Here is an 11,650-nt window from a genome sequence, read left to right on the forward strand (position 1 = left end):
AGCAATCTTTGCTGTGTCATATTGTCAGCATTCATGGCTAGTCTTCGTCTTTTATCATTTAGCGATTCTTTGTCTCTGATTAATTTCATTCTTTCTCTATGTTTCTTAGCTCTGTTTAATTTCATTCCTTATCTCTGTTTCTTAGCTTTGGCTTTCTGCGCCTTTGCGTCTTCATCAGGTTTCAGATGCTCATTTGCTGATTCTTTAGTTTGCATAATGGGAGTTAGTTACATTGTGTGATCTCAGCCTCCTATTTATATATTTATATTACATATTGTGATGTCACGTAAAACTGACCAATGAAGAGTTCTTTCCAGCAGAGCTGCTGTTTCTGGATGGCACCTGTTGATCTTTAGGTCCCCGTTTGACCAACTTGGAGGACGGGGGCAACTTCGCTGCTACAGACCTCTCACTGCTGCTCACTGGCTCCTCTTCCTCAGCTGACGATTCTTCCTCTGAGGAGGAGGACGAATCGGAGGAAGAGGAGGAGTGACTATGTTACTGTGTGACATCCGTCACACAGTAACATAGTCTCTGCGTCTCCTTTCCGTCTGCACAGTTTACAGCGAGCGTTGAGGAGAGACTTTGCCCAAATGATGCTCTTTTCCAAAGTGGACAGGTGGACAAACACTTGGGAAAGACTGGAGCAGGACTGCAGAGATTCTCTCCAACGTTCCAAAACCATCTTACCACTGGCACTGCCATTGTCACTGTCACTGGACGGATCGTCATTTTTTCTTCCTGTTTTTACCGTTCTTCTTGTCTTTCTTGGACTCCTCGCCGCCCAGAGGAACTTGGAGGAACCTGCGTTCGATTTCCTGTTCTATCTGAAACAGGGCATGAGCAAGGCAGTGGACGGTACTGTTCACTGGCTGAGAGTCATCCACCTCCATCTCCTCTCCACCATTCATCTCTCCGTTCTTTCTGCCATCAGCAGCCAGCAGTTCATATTGTCCTCTCTCCAATGCTGATCTCCATGTCTATCTCTCCCTTATCTTCAGCGTTCCCAGATTTCCTTCGTAGATTCTTTCCTCAATGTCCAACAGCATATCTCTGAGTCGGCTCTCCACGAAACTCTCAGCTGTAGCAAGGGATTCTGGGGCCTTGGTTTTATAATTATATTTGACAGCAGCAGTGTTGTTCAGTATCTGTGTGATTCTGTCTTTCTCCTGGTGTAGCGTCTCCTTGAGGCTGCTCTCTCTGTGACCTCGCGGGTTCAATGCCTCCATCAGCTGCTCCACCTCCTCCACCGAGCTGTAGAAGGCCCATTGGTTGGGGCGTATGACTGGCAGGCAACTGGCAGGGATACAGGTGGGGCTATGTATGGTGTCCATCTGTGTGTCCTGCTGTCCTTCATCCTCCATCTGTTCATCCTGTAGAGATGCAGGGTGGGGTTCCAGCATGTCCTCCGTCAGCCCAAAGTAATCATCCTCCACAAACAGAGCACAGGTGGAAGGGAAAAGCCAGTATTGTTTGTAGATTCTGTCTCTGCCCAGAGGAACGAGCGACGTACGACGGGAAGCCTTCTGGATACGATTCTGCAGCTCTTGAACCTTCTGCTGTTCCTCCTCCAGCTCTTCAGCTGTGAGGCTGACAGGGGCAACTGTGGAGGAGACTGCCTGATGTCCCTGTTGTAGATGAGTATGCTTTCTTAGCTTTGGCCTTCTGCGCCTTTGCTTGACCAATGTTAGGTGTTCTCAGAGGGACACACACACGCACGGACGGGTGATTTGGACTGGAAGGTACTGTTCCAATCAAGACTGATTGATCCTGTCTTACCTCACTTCAAGAAACGTAAACGGCTTTTTGAAGTGACACACCTATTTATAGAATTTTATTTCGTCATGCGTCCCTCTAGCCAATCAAAGGCATTGGTGTCAACATATTGACACGTGTCACGTGGAGCTTGACCAGTGTTAGCTTGGCTAGGGGCCATGCTCACACACGGCGGGACGAAGCGAAAACAGACACGGGACGGACAGAGCGCTGCTTGGGACGACAGCTTGGACAGAACCAGTCTCCTTCCGGGACAGACTTCAGTCTGGGTCTCAAACACTGCAAATGATGTCCTCGGTCACATCCGTCACACAGTAACATAGTCTCTGCGTCTCCTTTCCGTCTGCACAGTTTGCAGCGAGCGTTGAAGAGAGACTTTGCCCAAATGATGCTCTTTTCCAAAGTGGACAGGTGGACAAACACTTGGGAAAGACTGGAGCAGGACTGCAGAGATTCTCTCCAACGTTCCAAAACCATCTTACCACTGGCACTGCCATTGTCACTGTCACTGGACGGGTCGTCATTTTTTCTTCCTGTTTTTACCGCTCTTCTTGTCTTTCTTGGACTCCTCGCCGCCCAGAGGAACTTGGAGGAACCTGCGTTCGATTTCCTGTTATATCTGAAACAGGGCATGAGCAAGGCAGTGGACGGTACTGTTCACTGGCTGAGAGTCATCCACCTCCATCTCCTCTCCACCATTCATCTCTCCGTTCTTTCTGCCATCAGCAGCCAGCAGTTCATATTGTCCTCTCTCCAATGCTGATCTCCATGTCTCTCTCTCCGTTATCTTCAGCGTTCCCAGATTTCCTTCGTAGATTCTTTCCTCAATGTCCAACAGCATATCTCTGAGTCGGCTCTCCACGAAACTCTCAGCTGTAGCAAGGGATTCTGGGGCCTTGGTTTTATAATTATATTTGACAGCAGCAGTGTTGTTCAGTATCTGTGTGATTCTGTCTTTCTCCTGGTGTAGCGTCTCCTTGAGGCTGCTCTCTCTGTGACCTCGCGGGTTCAATGCCTCCATCAGCTGCTCCACCTCCTCCACGAGCTGTAGAAGGCCCATTGGTTGGGGCGTATGACTGGCAGGCAACTGGCAGGGATACAGGTGGGGCTATGTATGGTGTCCATCTGTGTGTCCTGCTGTCCTTCATCCTCCATCTGTTCATCCTGTAGAGATGCAGGGTGGGGTTCCAGCATGTCCTCCGTCAGCCCAAAGTAATCATCCTCCACAAACAGAGCACAGGTGGAAGGGAAAAGCCAGTATTGTTTGTAGATTCTGTCTCTGCCCAGAGGAACGAGCGACGTACGACGGGAAGCCTTCTGGATACGATTCTGCAGCTCTTGAACCTTCTGCTGTTCCTCCTCCAGCTCTTCAGCTGTGAGGCTGACAGGGGCAACTGTGGAGGAGACTGCCTGATGTCCCTGTTGTAGATGAGTATGCTTTCTTAGCTTTGGCCTTCTGCGCCTTTGCTTGACCAATGTTAGGTGTTCTCAGAGGGACACACACACGCACGGACGGGTGATTTGGACTGGAAGGTACTGTTCCAATCAAGACTGATTGATCCTGTCTTACCTCACTTCAAGAAACGTAAACGGCTTTTTGAAGTGACACACCTATTTATAGAATTTTATTTCGTCATGCGTCCCTCTAGCCAATCAAAGGCATTGGTGTCAACATATTGACACGTGTCACGTGGAGCTTGACCAGTGTTAGCTTGGCTAGGGGCCATGCTCACACACGGCGGGACGAAGCGAAAACAGACACGGGACGGACAGAGCGCTGCTTGGGACGACAGCTTGGACAGAACCAGTCTCCTTCCGGGACAGACTTCAGTCTGGGTCTCAAACACTGCAAATGATGTCCTCGGTCACATCCGTCACACAGTAACATAGTCTCTGCGTCTCCTTTCCGTCTGCACAGTTTGCAGCGAGCGTTGAAGAGAGACTTTGCCCAAATGATGCTCTTTTCCAAAGTGGACAGGTGGACAAACACTTGGGAAAGACTGGAGCAGGACTGCAGAGATTCTCTCCAACGTTCCAAAACCATCTTACCACTGGCACTGCCATTGTCACTGTCACTGGACGGTCGTCATTTTTTCTTCCTGTTTTTACCGCTCTTCTTGTCTTTCTTGGACTCCTCGCCGCCCAGAGGAACTTGGAGGAACCTGCGTTCGATTTCCTGTTATATCTGAAACAGGGCATGAGCAAGGCAGTGGACGGTACTGTTCACTGGCTGAGAGTCATCCACCTCCATCTCCTCTCCACCATTCATCTCTCCGTTCTTTCTGCCATCAGCAGCCAGCAGTTCATATTGTCCTCTCTCCAATGCTGATCTCCATGTCTCTCTCTCCGTTATCTTCAGCGTTCCCAGATTTCCTTCGTAGATTCTTTCCTCAATGTCCAACAGCATATCTCTGAGTCGGCTCTCCACGAAACTCTCAGCTGTAGCAAGGGATTCTGGGGCCTTGGTTTTATAATTATATTTGACAGCAGCAGTGTTGTTCAGTATCTGTGTGATTCTGTCTTTCTCCTGGTGTAGCGTCTCCTTGAGGCTGCTCTCTCTGTGACCTCGCGGGTTCAATGCCTCCATCAGCTGCTCCACCTCCTCCACGAGCTGTAGAAGGCCCATTGGTTGGGGCGTATGACTGGCAGGCAACTGGCAGGGATACAGGTGGGGCTATGTATGGTGTCCATCTGTGTGTCCTGCTGTCCTTCATCCTCCATCTGTTCATCCTGTAGAGATGCAGGGTGGGGTTCCAGCATGTCCTCCGTCAGCCCAAAGTAATCATCCTCCACAAACAGAGCACAGGTGGAAGGGAAAAGCCAGTATTGTTTGTAGATTCTGTCTCTGCCCAGAGGAACGAGCGACGTACGACGGGAAGCCTTCTGGATACGATTCTGCAGCTCTTGAACCTTCTGCTGTTCCTCCTCCAGCTCTTCAGCTGTGAGGCTGACAGGGGCAACTGTGGAGGAGACTGCCTGATGTCCCTGTTGTAGATGAGTATGCTTTCTTAGCTTTGGCCTTCTGCGCCTTTGCTTGACCAATGTTAGGTGTTCTCAGAGGGACACACACACGCACGGACGGGTGATTTGGACTGGAAGGTACTGTTCCAATCAAGACTGATTGATCCTGTCTTACCTCACTTCAAAAATGTAAACGGCTTTTTGAAGTGACACACCTATTTATAGAATTTTATTTCGTCATGCGTCCCTCTAGCCAATCAAAGGCATTGGTGTCAACATATTGACACGTGTCACGTGGAGCTTGACCAGTGTTAGCTTGGCTAGGGGCCATGCTCACACACGGCGGGACGAAGCGAAAACATACTCTCCACCTACGGCGGAGACAATAAATCAATTGTATTTGATGAAATAATATCGATTAACATATTTGATCAAACTAATCACAATATTGGATTAGCTGCATTCTTATGACAAAACATATTTTGTGAAACTGTAGCTTGAGTTGTAAAGAGGTGTGTTTTAAGCGCAGGAGGTTTTTGTACGGCCACTGAATGAGTCTGTATCACTGTGGTACACGTTTGGTGGAGGCACCAAACTCACCGTTGACTGTAAGTACAACCGATTATTTAATATTTACAAGCAAACCATAGCTTTTATTATATTGTGTGTGTGTGTGTGTGTGTGTGTGTGTGTGTGTGTGTGTTAAAAGTAAAACATTTCATCTATATACCATATATTTCTGTTTTATTTCCTTTAATTTAGAACAAAATTCTTAATCTGTGACCTTTCATCAACACTGTAGATATTTATGTTTACACCACAGCATCATTCACTCTCAAGTATAATAATTTTTTTGTGTGTATGTGTGAGATAACACCAGCTACTCAAACAAGGATCTAATCCCCCCCCCCATTTTTGTCAAATTGTGTGGCAATAGATTGATTGTTTAGTTGCATAAGCTCAAATCCCATTTGTTACATTTGATTCAGATTTCTAAATATGCATGCACACAATATTAATATATGGATTTTTAGATTTAATTTGATAATTTCATCATATAGATTTTACATTTAAACCAAAACTGTGTGTAATGTGTTTTCATGGTTCAATAGTTTGGATATACTGAAAGGGAAGTGAAAGAGACAGAGATGAATGTATTAACTGAAGTCTTCCACAATGACACCTTTGTCAACCTTCAGTCACCTCTGAGATGTTCTATATTGGTCAAACACTGTAAACAGAAACATGGAACTCATTCTTTATTACTATGAACTAATCTAACATTTGAAATAATGTTGTTTATGCTCTTATTCAGAAACATTTACAATGAGTCATGTCCTCTCTTCATATTGTTCCACATCTCTATTCTCCCTACTCCTACTGTTCCTCTCTCTCCTCCAGTGGGTTTGGTGCGGCCCACCCTGACCGTCCTCCCTCCCTCCAGAGTGGAGATGGAGCAGGGCAGTGCTACACTGGTGTGTCTGGCCAACAGGGGCTTCCCCTCCACCTGGACTCTGGGCTGGAAGGTGGGGGGCAGCAGCAGGTCCTCTGGGGTGTCAGGCAGCCAGGAGGTCCTGGGGAGGGACGGCCACTTCATCTGGAGCAATACCCTGACCCTCACTGCAGATGAGTGGAGGAAGGCGGGCTCAGTGAGCTGTGAGGCCAGTCTGAGTGGCCAGACCCCTGTCACTCAAACCCTGGACCCTGGACAGTGTTCTGAGTAGAGAAAAGACAGAAGTGATATTATGGAGTTGTTGTTGTTGTTGCTGTTTTTACACCTGATATAAATCTGTTCTTCCTTCTATAAACCAACCTGAAATGGTAAAATGCTATATACCCATAACTAACTGGGTTTTGCTTGTTTGTGTTTCTTTGCTTGGATGAATTGCATAATAAATTAGCTAATAAAGTGTGATATTTGAAGAAAAATGTATGTTTTGTGTAATTACTTTCTGGTACATGCCTGTCAGTAGTGAAGGGTAGAAGAGTAGTAACAGTAGCAGGAATTCTCTGTTGTAAAACATGTTTGGTCAAATCAGAGGTTTATAATTGTACACTTTTAATGGAAAATGATTGTGACCGATTGATTATTTGGGGAATTTTTGCTTTGAAACCATAGTTTTGTGTTCAGTGGTCTGTGTCAGAGTATCTTCCCCTTCAACAGCTGCAGTAGGTTCCTGCTGTAACAGATCAGTGTCTATGCAGTCTGACTGAGGGAGGTTTTTGTACGACTATAAATCACTGTGTGAACATATGGACACTGTTTATGTAATGAAAACTCTGACAGTAGTAAACTGCTGCAAGGTCTTCATTCTGAACTCCACTGATGGTCAAAGTGAAGTCAGTGCTGCTTCCACTGGCACTAAACCGAGCTGGTGTTTGGGATTCACGCTGATTTATTAGTTTTATTAGAAGCTTAGGTGGCTCTCCAGTTTTCTGTTCATACCAGTGCAGATAATGTCCAGCAGAATCTGTATAAACAGCTTTGTTAGTTTTACAAGTCAGAGTAACAGCAGATCCTGTCGTAACTGTCATGAATGGAGGCTGAGTCACAGTCACCTGACTGCTGGATCCTGCAGAAAGAAACCAAATATGAATTAAATCTCATAATTAAATATTAATAAATAGTGAAAAACACATTCTGTTTACACATACTGACCTATGAAACAGCAGCAGACCAGTGTACAGATGAGGATGGTGATGAGAGTCATGGTTGCTCTGGTTTATGTTGTGTTGAGTGACAGCTCTGAGGAATATAAACCTTCTCAGAATCAGCTGACAATGCAAAGTCTCCTCTCTATGGAAATGATCTATCTGCTCTCAACACACTGAACATTATGAGGAACACAATGAATGGATGGGAAATACTTTAGTAAGATACATTTACTGGAATAAAAATACTTCAGCAAAATTAGAAATGTTAACAAATCAATTTTGGATTACTGGGGTTTATTGTGTGATGTGCATGAAAAAGCTTTTCATTGAAACTTTACAACTTTATTTTATACTTTATCTCAAATAGTTTGGAATCTTAAGATTATGATCCAGGAAATAAAACACGATAATTATTATAATATCTATCTATCTATAACTAAAGTATCCTATTCATTAAACAAATTAAATAAATACATTTTATTTGCTTTAATAATATCAATTAACATATATTTGATCAAACTAATGACAATATTGGATTAGCTGCATTTCCATGACAAAACAGATTTTGTGAAACTGTAGCTTGAGTTGTTCTTTTAGATTGTAGCTATCAAGAAAAGACAACAATGATGTATCTATCTATGACTAAGGTTTCCTATTCATTAAACAAATAGCAGAATCAGAAAACAGCATTGAATAAATAAATTGTATTTGATTAAATAATATCAATTAACATATTTGATCAAACAAATCACAATATTGGATTAGCTGCATTTTTATGACAAAACTGACTTTGTGAAACTGTAGCTTGAGTTGTAAAGAGGTGTGTTTTAAGTGCAGGAGGTCGCTCAAGTCTGTATCACTGTGGTGTACTTTTGGTGGAGTACAACTGATTATTTAATATTTACAAACAAACCATTGCTTTTATTAAATTGTGTGTGTGTGTGTGTGTGTGTGTGTGTGTGTGTGTGTGTGTGTGTGTGTGTGTGTGTGTGTGTGTGTGTGTGTGTGTGTGTTAAAAAATATATCTATATACCATATATTTCAGTTTTATTTCCTTTCATTTAGAACAAAATTCTTAATCTGAGCCTTTTCATCAACAGTGCAGATAGACAGTTTACACCACAGCATCATTCACTCTCAAGTATATATTTATTTGTGTGTATGTCTGAGATAATACCAGCTACTCAGACAAGGATCTAATTTCCCCCCATTTTTGTCAAATTGTGTGGCAATAGATTGATTGTTTAGTTGCATAAGCTCAAATCCAATTTGTTACATTTGATTCAGATTTCTAAAGATGCATGCACACACAATATTAATATATGGACTTTCAGATTTAATTTCATAATTTCATTATATAGATTTTACAATTAAACCAAAACAGTGTGTAATGTGTTCACTTTTCATGGTTCAATAGTTTGGATATACTGAAAGGGAAGTGAAAGAGACAGAGATGAATGTATTAACTGAAGTCTTCCACAATGACACCTTTGTCAACCTTCAGTCACCTCTGAGATGTTCTATATTGGTCAAACACTGTAAAGCAGAAACATGGAACTCATTCTTTATTACTATATGAACTAATCTTACATTTGAAATAATGTTGTTTATGCTCTTATTCAGAAACATTTACAATGAGTCATGTCCTCTCTTATTGTTCCACATCTCTATTCTCCCTACTCCTTCTCTTCCTCTCTCTCCTCCAGTGGGTTTGGTGCGGCCCACCCTGACCGTCCTCCCTCCCTCCAGAGTGGAGATGGAGCAGGGCAGTGCCACACTGGTGTGTCTGGCCAACAGGGGCTTCCCCTCCACCTGGACTCTGGGCTGGAAGGTGGGGGCAGCAGCAGGTCCTCTGGGGTGTCAGGCAGCCAGGAGGTCCTGGGGAGGGACGGCCACTACATCTGGAGCAATACCCTGACCCTCACTGCAGATGAGTGGAGGAAGGCGGGCTCAGTGAGCTGTGAGGCCAGTCTGAGTGGCCAGACCCCTGTCACTCAAACCCTGGATCCTGGACAGTGTTCCGAGTAGAAAAAAGAAAGGGCAGCAAGATGTGTTTTTGTTCGGTATTAGAGTCAACCATGACAACTAACCATGGAATTTCCATTAAACAAACGTATTAAAATTTTTTTTTGTGTCTTTCAGTTGGGAACATTATGAAATTAAATGAATTAAGTTGGGGAAGAACATCTGTGGCTGGTACTGTTCTATTGTTAGAGGGAGAAAAATTCACTATCATGTTTATTCAAATCTGTGTTTCACTTCCTCTTCTGATTTGAGATGAAGACAAAGGGGATGTATACAGCATTTATGGTCCACGTCAGAGTTTTTCCTACATTGGTGGTGGTGGCTGCTTAATCAGACTGAGTTTTTTGTACTCACTGTGTGCATATCACTGATTATCATATACATCCATAGTGATCTCCTGCATCTTCAGCCTTGACTCCACTGGTCAGAGTGAAGTCTGGTTCAGAGCCACTATGCTGATATGACCAGGGTTGTCAGATTCACGCTCACTAATTTGATAAAACAGAGGGTTTCTGCAGTTACCAACTTAGATCATTATCAACTCCTGTACTTGCTGTACAGCTCAGAATGACAGTCTCTCCTAGACAAACACACTTGAATACAGGAGACTGAGTACTGGAGAGGCAGTTGATCCTGCAACACAAGTGTGATATTAAAAGAGTACACAATGTAAAACTTTGAACACATTACTGTAATTTAACACTATGGCTAAATTGCACTTGCTTTTATATTGATTGAAGCCAAAATAAAAAGTCACACAATAAATTCAGTATTTCACTTATCAGTGGTTAGCAGTGAAGCGTAACAGCCATTCAAATTACTTCCTCCATAGGCAAATACACACCTGTATCCACTGAAGGGGGAAATTATATGACTGTGCCAGTTGAAAGGATTAATTCATTTTCAGTAATTTTTTTCCTTTGCTTTTTTTGATGGGCCCTGGTCCCTGGGGCCATTGTAGTGCCAAAGCGAGATCCCACTGTACTCTTATGAGGTGGTCTTATTTTGGTACATTGAAGAGTCAATTGCCTCTTTTCCAGTGCAGATACTTTCCCAGGAACTCAGGAACTTTTTCAAGAGGTAAGGTAATTTTCCCCACAGTCTTTTATTCCTTATGGATTGTTGAAACACATCACTCAATAAATTATTTGTTTGTTAATAGCTGGCAAGTAAATTCATGTTGAAATGTAACATTTAACACATATTTCGAAGGAACAACTTCCACTTCAGCAGTCCTTCCACCAGAACAGAGATTAGAATAGATCACAAATGAGAGGGAAGTCATAGGTTTCAGACAGTTTCTGACAGACTGTATCCAGCCTTCTGCATCCAGCTAAATTAGTCTTTTTTATAGTGTATCAGTTCAATAGTGCCATCTGGTGTCCAGAAATGTAACTCACAGCAATGACATTCGTTGACTTTTCCCATGAAAAAATAGATATGGAGTCCATTCCAAGTTCATCTTTAATAATAACTTACATGCTGTGATTTCACAAGGCTTTTGATTCACACGTAGGAGTCCTTGGCTTTATTATTTAAAACATACAGTATTGTTAACCTTTTGACTGGAATATGTGCTCTAGGCTAGAATCCTATGTCCTATGACTTAACTCATTCACTGCCAGAACTTTATTTTTTTGCGTTTGCCCACTGCCAGAGATTTTTCATTGAAAAAAAAAGTACTCAGGAGCCGAGATACAAAATGTTTAAGTTTTAAGTTAACAAGGAAGTGGATGGGAGTCTAGATCTTCAACAAATCATATCTCCTTGGTCTTTGGGTCAAAAAAAAAAGAAAAAAAGGGGGAAAAAAGAAAAAATTTTTTTTTAAATTAAAAGTCGTTTTAGTCGTTCTTGGCAGACAGGGCTTATGGGACAGAAGTAGTTTTAGTCGTTCTAGGCAGGGAGTAATATCCCTCTCCATGACCTCAGGTGGGTTCTTCAAAACTCTCATGGCTAATATGAGCTCTGTGAAAACTTAATCAAATGGTATTTCTGAGGGATTCTATGGTCTTTACCTGTGTAGGGTACCAGATACAGTAACTGGGGTTTGCTGCATCAGGGCAGCTGGGGTAGTTTCAGGTAAATTGCCAACATAACAAATATTTCATTTACTTCCAAATGCTTTCATACAGTATAATGGTCTCACTGGGAGTGTTTATCATCTGTGGTGAATCCCACCTATCTGTTACTCCAAGCAGGTTAAAAATACAAACACAAGGAATTATGATTTCTT

General features: G+C 43.0%; 1 gene segment (V, D, J or C); it reads left to right on the top strand.

Moving 5' to 3' along the window:
- Window positions 1-5,303: 5,303 nt before the first annotated feature.
- LOC308075301 (Ig kappa-b4 chain C region-like) lies at window positions 5,304-6,612 on the top strand. The segment is given in 2 exons: window positions 5,304-5,345; window positions 6,139-6,612.
- Window positions 6,613-11,650: the final 5,038 nt, after the last annotated feature.

Source organism: Gymnoscopelus braueri, assembly GCF_963280865.1.
Source record: "Gymnoscopelus braueri genome assembly, chromosome: 19".
Lineage (NCBI taxonomy): Eukaryota > Metazoa > Chordata > Actinopteri > Myctophiformes > Myctophidae > Gymnoscopelus > Gymnoscopelus braueri.